Here is a 10,249-nt window from a genome sequence, read left to right on the forward strand (position 1 = left end):
TTGCTCCACAAACATCAAAACCCCCAAATCCAGAGAAAGAGACTAAGAAAATCTAGTTTAAATGGGGATAGTGTGATACTGTGCATATGAGACACTTGAGGGAAGGAGAATAAACACCAGGTATAAATTATGTAGAGAAAGTGAAAATAGCCCTTTGCACTACCAAAGGATGTTGAGACAAATCAGAGTTAAAATGAATTCTAAATAAGAAATATATCTTGCTAGGACTGTAGTATCTAGATGGTGGCAAACATTTCCTGATATGGAAAATCAGGCACTGTAAAAGAAAACAAAAGAGAGAAGATTGTCTGTGTACTCCTGAGTGCTGTAGGTGAATGTCATATTGATCAGAGTCATAAAACTAAAATCTTTGGTGCCATAAAAAATTTAGGCTTCTTGTCCTGGACTTGAATTTTGTTCACCATTGTGCATGGTCTGCTTCAAACTGTTTTAATAGAAGAGCCATTCTGAAATAGTGATCTTGTTGTACTTGCAGTTCATACACTTGCATAAAAAAAATATCTGTTTGCATAAGAGATTACAATGAACTGTGGCTCTTAAAAGAAACTAAACTGCCAAGGAACAAGTTGCTGATACAAGTTAGGAGAAAATGGTCCATTTCCAAAATGAAGGGTGACTATTAGTGTATTTTCATGTAAATTTGAAATATGAAATATATTTCTAAATTATTTGTTGAGAAAAACCCCTTTAGAATCAAAGATGGAAAGTGAGGCATGGAAGTTAGATGATGGTAATGTATTTCTGGGGTTCTAAAAATGAAAGCCTACTGTGAAATGTAACACATGACTGGATAGTAAAAGGGCAGGTGAAATGTAACCATTCTCTGGCTCAGGAACTCCTGAGATAAAGATTGCTGAGGAATGAAGAAATAGGTTTGCATGCTAGTCCTGCCTGTTCTGCTGCTTTTTCCAGGCATTCACCATGGGCTGATTTAGGTGACAAGGGCACTGGCTAGGTGGATCTTTGATCAGTCTCACTGTATGGCTGTTGTAGGCTCTCAAATTTGGATCAGAACAACAAGCCAAAAACCTGGCAAACATGTTACATTCATTTCCAAAATTTATAAAGGCAATAATTTATATGAACTCAATGAGAGATTAGACAAGTACTTGAAGGAGGGGTCCACTGGGAATAATAACATGGGCAAGTCCTACCAGGCCAAGGACATAACTGAGCTGACAGCTGGGAGCACACCATATGTACTTGTGTTCTTCACTTGGTGGCCATTGCTGCAGACAGTGTAGCAAGCAAGCTAGCACCAAAAGGTGCTTTTATGAGCAATAAATTGTGTTTAGCAGCTTTATTTCCAATTCCAGATATTTAACTCCACTGTCTCTTGTACAGAGAGGCACAGGAATATAACAGAGTAGATAAAAGCAGATAAAAACCCAAGAGGTGGAAATCCCTGTGAAATCCCCATTGTCACTTAACATATAATGACATTTGGTATGCCTACAATCATTACTTTTACTCACAAATGGATCAGTACTTGGAAAAGGCTGTTATTGGGCTCTTTAGGAATTCTCTGTAGAAGGATTGAAAAGTATTGTGAGTGACTTTGAAGACTTTAAAGCTTCTGGAAAAGTAATTTTGAGGAGTTGTGTGCAAAGCTGACGCACTGAGCCACTCACCGCATGTCTTGCCTCTATTTTCAATAGGAAGGAAGAGTTATGAGTGGTGAAGAAGGACCTGAATCTATACCAAAGCACACTTACCACTTACACTGACTAAAGAATACCATTCAGAAACACCAAGCAAAAAGTGGAAAGAAGGACACTGCCACAGTTACCACATTTTTTCAGTAGTCCTTCCTTCCTGACTCACCTTACTTTTTGATAATGTGTTTGGAAAAAAGGACAGAAATGCAACATGATAATCCTTCCCATGATAGTTGGATCTCTTAAAATGTTTTATATTTGTATGAATCTGTTTGGTTTTTTTAAGTTAGTTCATAGACCAGCTTAAGCACCACACTGTTGTGGTGATGTTGACAAAAATTTACATTACCATATCCTGTAAGATTTCATTACTCCATTTCCAGTTATGCAATTAAAATGCAATTAATTGGAGAACCAGTTCCTAAAACTAGCTTTTGTTACAGCACACAGTGCCTGAGGTCATCTGAGGGTACATCCACATGGATGGGTGCAGACAGTGGCAGGTTCACTCTGCCTGTGCCCTGAGCCAGCCAGTGTAGCAGCTGTGTAGCTGTGATTTGTGTGTTGCTGAACCTGAGTTAATAGGGCTGGCTGTGAAACAGAATACATTAGCTTGGGCTCAGAACTGTGCTAATGTGGCAACATGATTTCTGGAAAGAAGCTGGTCTTATGTCCAGCTGGCTCAAAGCACGAATAGAGCAAAGAAATGGCAGTCTCTGTAAGCTAGTCAGAAATGCAGGTCAGGAGATGAAGTGTGAAAGAGTTTATCTATACTTTTATAGCTGCTGTAAATGGAATTTTCACTTTTATGTAAGAAAATAAACTCACTGTTGACAATTGTCTCATCTTGCAGTAAGCTCGTGATATTTTCAGTATGTATGAATGTACACTTTTGACTTCTAACATATATCAGGACAGATTATTTTTTAAAAATAATAATTTAAATTTGTTGGGGATTTTTTTACCTAGAAAAGCAGGGAAAAAATTTTTTATAAAAAACCAAAGACCTTTAAGGCTTGAAGACCTTGCTATCCTTTATTACTTACATTTGCAGTGAAGCATAGATGTTTTCTTCCTGGCAACCAATGAAGAGGGAGATAAAATTGTCAGCTCAAATTCCAAATTGGACCCAGGCAGCTCTGGAGGAAGTTATTAGCAGTCTGAAAATGCCTCAGCAGCACTTACTACTGAAGTGATCTTTTTTTTTTCCGTAGAGATCTGCTCTTACAGGAGAATAATTTATATTTTCTCATAGGTATTTCCAAATGGCAGATAGACTTGAGGCACTTTATACAAGGCTGTAATGAAAATGGAAAATATTGAATTCTGATGCATTGACTTTTTTAGCTCTCTTTATTTGCTCTCTTGGAGATTTTGAAGGCAAGTTGTTTACACTAAGGATCATATTTTACAGTCGGGGTAGCAACACATAAATACCCTCTACACATAATTAATTTAGGACTTTCTGTTCCTACTTTTGCTCTTACAAGCATGTGTTGTATTTGTACTAGGTCCCCAGTGCATCACCTTCTAACACCTTCTTTTGTAACTAACTTTATAATTTTTTTGCAGTTTTTGCATTCTGAGTAGCTTATACCAAATAAAAGGTTATTGAGTGGTGACTGATGCTGAAGTACATTCATCTGAACATGTGCTACATGAGTTTTTTTTAAAAGATTGCTATTAAGTAGTGCCTAATCTGCCAGGGTCCTCATACTGTAATTAAGCATCAAAATTATAGGAGATGAGAGAAGATGCCCATAAGTTTGTACTGTCATATCTGTATTTTAATCCAATATTTTTGCTTTATCCTCCTTAAAGGATTGAACAAGACACCCAAATGGCAGACGTGAACATCTTAGCCATAAGGTCAATCATTAATATCTATCATTGGCTCAGAATTCCCCTGCAAAGAAGACAAGTTTATGATGCCATTTAGATACATATGTACTTATGAAAAAAACACCAGATACCAATTTTAAGATACAAAATACTTTATTTTTGAAGAGGATAACTTTTTAGAAGGTATTATAGTAAACCCCAAAACCTTCTGTCTGTAAGTCATAGTTATATAATATTGTACACTTCCACTGTGCATGAAAGCATGCCCAGTCCCTTGGAAGCAGGAGAGTTTTTTCTCTTGTAGAAGCTAGAGTAACACTTTAGACTCACTCTTCCTTGTATTCAGGGTGTTAAAACACATAATGATGTGTAACTGGCACCATTTCAGTTCCTTTAGGTTTATCCAGCCAGTAGCACTCTGGAAACCAGAAAAGGCAAGGCAAAGCATTACAAATACCCTTCTGTCATCTTCATTTTGGGAGCAATCCAGATGGAAAGATACTGCTGGAAAGACCAGCTTTAGAGCAGTCTGGGCAAGGGATTGTGTGCTTGGCAAGAGCTACAGAATGGCCAGATCTGGCATTGCTGACAGGAGCAGTGGTCACTGCCAACATCTCTCTTTTCCTTCAGTTTCTCTAATCGGCTCAGAATTAACAGGCAACAGCCCCAAATTTGTGACTAGAAGCAACAAATAATTTTCTCTCTTTCCTTCTTCTATGCTATTCCAATCAGCTCTTTCCCCCATATTAGCAGATACACAAAGTGATCAGCAGTAAATGATTCATTTACTTGGCTTTGCTGCTTCTCTGGAATTCCCAAATTCCCAAACTGTATCTTTCTTTTTTTTTAACTCACTCAGAAGAGGGTGAGTAGTTCAGATCTCTCAACCTGATTTAGAATATAAAAAGATATATATTCTTATGTAGCCTTAAGATTGCCTCATGAAAAGAATGCTCATAATCATAATACTGTGGATTTAGGGCAACTACCAACGAAGGATCATTGCACTCAGCCTCTCCATGTTACCACCTTTTCTAACATTCAAGTTGCCATTGGTGCCTCTGTGAAATGTAGTAAATACCATTATTTCCACACTGTATAACTGGTTTACAGGACTGTGAAAAGAGTAAACACTTCCATTGCTGCATGCAGTCCTCATGACTCACTGGCAGCCCAGGTCTCAAGAAGAAGACCCATAGGCCATGTCTCCTTCCCACTTGGTCCTTAAAGCATTTAAAGAGACAGTTGTCTGTCTTCCTGTGTGGTTTCAGATCACATTAGACCTAAATGTGTTAAATCCAATGTAATCTGAATCAGGCTGCTTATCACTACAGTAAAATCCTGCATGGATTTTTTTTTTTTTGGTATGGAACAGAACATCCTTTTAAGGGGGAGATACATGTGACATTTCTATTCTTCCCAGCATACAATACAAACATAACCATTCCACTGATTCCAACAGGGTCCCTGAGGCAGCAGAAGGAATAATCCAGCATCTACAAAAAGGCCTGACTTAAAATCTTCCCATTTCACCCCAGAATGCATTAAAATGTATCTTTCTGCAGATGGCTGGAGGTCCATGAAGAAATTGTATGGGATGTATGGCTCCTGGAACAACAGGAATTTCCCAGCACACTGTCTCAGAGCTCATGCTCCACTGCTAGAGTACAATTTGGTTAGATTTGCAGGTAGAGCAATCAAAAAATTCAAAGTGCCTACAGAGTTTAAAACAATCTTGAAAATAAAGGATTCCAAAATAATAAAACTTGAGTTACTGCTACAAAAATGGTAGTCCAGAATTGCTTGTTTTTTAGGTGTGATTTATAGTTTTCCATAATTATATATATAAATATATACCAGTGTGTATTTACTTTGTATCTAAAATGTGTATTACACATGGAATACAGAGATTATAAAAATTTCTTGAGTTGCCATCACAGAAACTGAAAAAAACTGAATCTTTTGAGATATTCAGCATGGACTGAACATCTGTTTCTGTAACCATGTATTTTTTTGTCTATTAATTCACCTTGACTATTACAAGAACTTGAGCAGTGGCTCAGTGAGATGGCAGTTACCCAAATTCAGTAAGAATAGCTAGGATTACAATTCTTTAAACATGAATTAAGAGAGTTTTATTAAAGCTGGTTTAAATATGATTTCTGTGTGTCTCTGGACTATTCTCTTTGTGAAAAATCAAACTGGATAGCTTTTTCAAGTAGTTGATTCATTTCTTACCAACTGCTTGACATAGTAACATGAGCAGTTGAAGAGAAATTTACTGGTTTGAAACTTCTCTGCTGAGCCCTTCTGGGTGGTCTGCATAGTTTAAATATTTCAGGAATGAAGTATTTAGGAGATTACAATGCTAAGAGAGCAGGTAATCAGAAAATATATCTTTCTGTTATGAGCAGCACACTAATTGAAGAACTGAAAGGCACAAATATAAACTGTTCAGCTTTTTCATGTCACGGCACTTAACAGCAGAGTATGACTACAAGTAAACTTCTTACCATGCTTAAAACTAGAACATTAAAACCTGTGAATTTACAGTTGATTCTCTGCCTAAAACCAGTGCAAGCACAGCTGAACCAACGAAATACTAACAATAAAACCAATATTAATCAAGAGCACAGACAATTACAACACTGGCTGTTTATCTGTTTGCTTTACTGCTTTTACTAGCCCCATCAGCTTCCTGCTCAGTATCCTTCAGTTGTAGGCACTGTAGCCTCAGCAATTACCCCCTGAAGCCTTTGCAGCTTTACCTTCTTGTTATATATGCCAGCTTTCACTACAGCACACTAGGGAAAATATACCTTCTGTAAAGGGAATGAGTAATTTTTATTTTTCTGTCCTCTTCCTCTAAGTCCCCTCATATTTCACAACACTTTAGGGGAATAAATAAATCAGGCCTTTATTTAAATCAACAATTTAATCAACACTTTTGGTTTTATGTCAGATTTTCACTCTTAATAAGATTTTAAGATTTGAGAATTAGAAACAATAAATTTTAGAGAATCAAATAAGATGAAAAAATAACTTCTTCACTATCTGAAAAATACATGTCTGCAAGAATCCTTAAAATTGGCAAATTTTGGGCTGTGAGAGAGATGTTTGGATAGAGCATCCTGCCTATAATGCAGCTGATAATGTGGCTTTAGGAAAAATGCAGCCTAAAAAGAGCCCAAGACTCCAAGCCTAATCAAGTGATCATACAATGAGTAGACCTGATGACAGATGCCTTGCAGGATACTGTAACAGTATTGAGGATACTTTAATAATTGAATAAAAACACATTCTTCCCTCTCCTCCAAGAGAATGCAACAGAACTATCTTGGCTTTAGAACAGCACCATGAAATAAAAACAGGAGAGGAACATCTTTAACAAAAAAGAGAGTTTAGATGGGGTTACCATTAGACAACAGCCCTCAAGGGCTTAGGCCCTCTGGTTAGATTTAAGTTTCATCCTGAAATAGCATGGAATACATGTCTTATTGCTGCCTGGGCTGTTAGGGGTTCTGGCTGCAAAATATTACAGCAGCTAAGAAATAATCCTTTAGTTTAATCTACCTTTTTATAGCTTGGATTCTAACCTTGCATTTGAAATCTGACCTTGTATTTGGCTGAATACTTCCTAACTTTTAAGGTCAGTGCTGTTAAAGATGAATCTAGTGAAGCTGACAGGTACTTAGCAAGTTCCTCTTTGAAAGAAACAAGTCCAAACTTAGGGACTGGAGATGACTGTAAAGCTACAGTGGCTGGTGTGTTGATGGAGCTGTCATATGGTGTGTTTCAATAAATAATCTCTGGCAGGCACAGAGGCCAGTGCCTCTTCTGGAAGAAGCAGATAATGAAGAGGCATCAAATTGCTCCAAATTCTAAACAAGAACAATGGATTTGGGGATTTGGAACATTTTGTCTTGTTCTGTTACATCTGTGTAACTCCTGTCCACACAAAGAGGAAGCTGAAACTTAGTCCTGTAACTGCAACTTCCAACTCTGTTCAGTCACATGCTGGTTTTATCTTGTCTCTCTAAGGCTTTGTTGGTGCAGCAGTTTTAATAGTGTTAAACAAGTACCAAATACTTACTTTTGCCCATGAAGTAAGACAATGAAATTGAAGATGGAAATTAGACTGTGGAGCTAGAAGTCCATTTCTAGAGGAAATAAGAGTTAAAATTATATTTCTCTGGCTACCTTGCAAACTCAAGCCAGAACTTAACACCTTTCTAATGCAGAGGGCAATATTGGATGTCCATATTGGGACCAGTGTTATTTAATATCTTCTTTAATGACATGGATGAAGGGATTGAGTGCACCCTCTGCAAAACTGCAGGTGACACAAACCAGAGTGGTGCAGTTGACACACCTGAAGGATGGGATGCAATTCAGGGGGACCTGGAGAAGCTTGAGAAATGAGTCGGTCAGAATCTTATGAGGTTTAACATAATGAGGTGCTGGACCTGTGTCGTATCAAACCAGGCTGGGACATGGAGAGTCCCAAAAGGTCTCTGGGCTGCTGGGGGGCGAGAGGCTGGACATGAGCTGGCAATGTGCACTCACAGCCCAGAAAGCCAAAAGTGTCCTGGGCTGCATCCAAAGCAGATTGGCCAGCAGGGGAGGGAGGGGATTCTGCCCCTCTGCCCTGCTCTGGTGAGACACCACCTGCAGGGCTGCATCAGCTCTGGGATCCCAGCACAGGAAGGACATGGAGCTGCTGGAGCAAGTCCAGAGGAGGGACACCAAAGTGATTAGTGATGCATCATCTCTCCTATGAGGCAAGGTTGAGAAAATTTGGATTTACTGCCTGGAAAAGAGAAGGCTTTGAGTGACCCAATTGCAGCCTTCCAGTACCTGAAGGGAGCCTGTCAGAAAAATGGGGAGAGACTATTCAAGAGCATGTAGTGACAGGACAAGGGGAATGGCTTTAAACTGAATGAGCAAAGGTGTAGACTAGGTATTAGGAAGAAATTCTTTACTGTGAGGGTGGTGAGACACTGGGACAGGTTGCCCAGAGGTGAGGATGTCCCATCCCTGGCAGTGCTCAAGGCCAGGCTGGAAGGAGCTTTGAGCAAGTCAGTCTAGTGGAAGGTGTCCCTGCCCATGGGAGGGGGTTGGAATCAGATGATCTTTAAGGTCCCTTCCAACCCAAACAATTCTGTGAGTCTATGTCTTTAAATGGGCAACTGCCCATTTAGCCCATTTGCCTTACATGCTATTTTGAAATCTTAGTATTTAAGAAAAATTTAGAGTGATGGACTGAGAGGATAAATACAATCTAGAAGAAGATGTGGGGAAAATAACAGGAAGGCTATAAACGACATAATTTAGAGTTAGGGATTAGGTAAAGTGCCTGCATTAGGAATTACATGATACAAAAATGTGTATTCATGTTCTGGCTAATCCAGGAATGAAAAATGCTGAGCTTATGGTATTCATGTGTCTGGTCTTGCTCCTAAAAGTGACTGTACATATTTCACTTGTACACATATATTTAAAATGAATAGCAGTTGCCAAAGGCAGAACTAAGCATGTTATAGAGAATGTAAAATTTATATAAAGATAGGGCTTTCAGGCAGCTACAGAACCAAGACTCTCTAGGGCCTGCTTAATTTTTTTTTAAATATAACAGCAGCTCCTATTTTTTTTTTTTTTTTAATATAACAGCATATAACAAGCAATAGAAAAAAATTGAACAGTTAACTTGAAATAGATTGGGAGAACTCCACATCTTGGGAGCATATCCTCAGCGTTACTTCCAAGCCTTGTGCATTTAGATATTGGTGGCATTGCTTTTGGGATTATCACCAGGGAAACCTGAGTTTACACCATCCCAGCTGGCAAGCTTCAACATTTCTGCCAACACATTATCCTGCACCACCAAGGCAGCAGCCAGACTGACAGCCAGTAGAGTTTCTAGAGTCATCCCACCCAGACATAAGTACCAGAGCAGTGTCATCTCTGGCATCACACTACAGTAAAGGCTCAAGGATTGAAAACCACTGGTTTTTAGTGCCTATTCAAGTGGCTTGGTACCAGCACTGCTGTCAGCATCTCCTGTTCTGCCCCATGTTGAAAGGACATGAGAGTGCTCAGGCACAGAACTGCCTTATCCTCTCTCCTGCCCCAATCATGCTACCCTTCAGTCTGCCCATCCCCTCCATCCCCATACAGTCTAATATAGAATCATAGAATGGTTTGGATCAGAAAGAACCTTAAAGATGCCCCCTGCCCCTGGATGAGACACCACCAGCGTTGCAACCACAACCCTGAGCCCTGTGAACACCACTGGTGACCAGCCACGAGCTGGATGTGGCACACTCACCCCCTTCTCTGGGCCTGATGACCCTGCCTGTTTTTTCACCAGCAAACAGTGCAGCCAGTTTCTCCTGCATGTTGTGGCACAGCATCTAAGGATTTACTGAAGTCCAGATGGACACCATCCACCTTTCCTTCATCCACTGAGTGGATCAGCTTGCCATAGATGGAGAAGGTTGGTCAATCACAAGACAGGTCTTGTGAAAGACACAAACACATGCTGGCTGGGCCTGATTGTCCTGTACGTGCTGTGTGACAGTGCTCAGTATCATACAATCCATGACATTCCTGGGCAACAAGGTCAGGCTGCCAGATCCTCCTTGTGGCCCTTTTTGTAGGTAGACAGCACGTTTGGTACCCTCCAGCCAACTGGGACCTTTTCAGTTAACCAGGGCAGCTGCTAAATA

This window comes from Molothrus aeneus, chromosome 3 (genome assembly GCF_037042795.1).
Source record: "Molothrus aeneus isolate 106 chromosome 3, BPBGC_Maene_1.0, whole genome shotgun sequence".
Taxonomy (NCBI): domain Eukaryota; kingdom Metazoa; phylum Chordata; class Aves; order Passeriformes; family Icteridae; genus Molothrus; species Molothrus aeneus.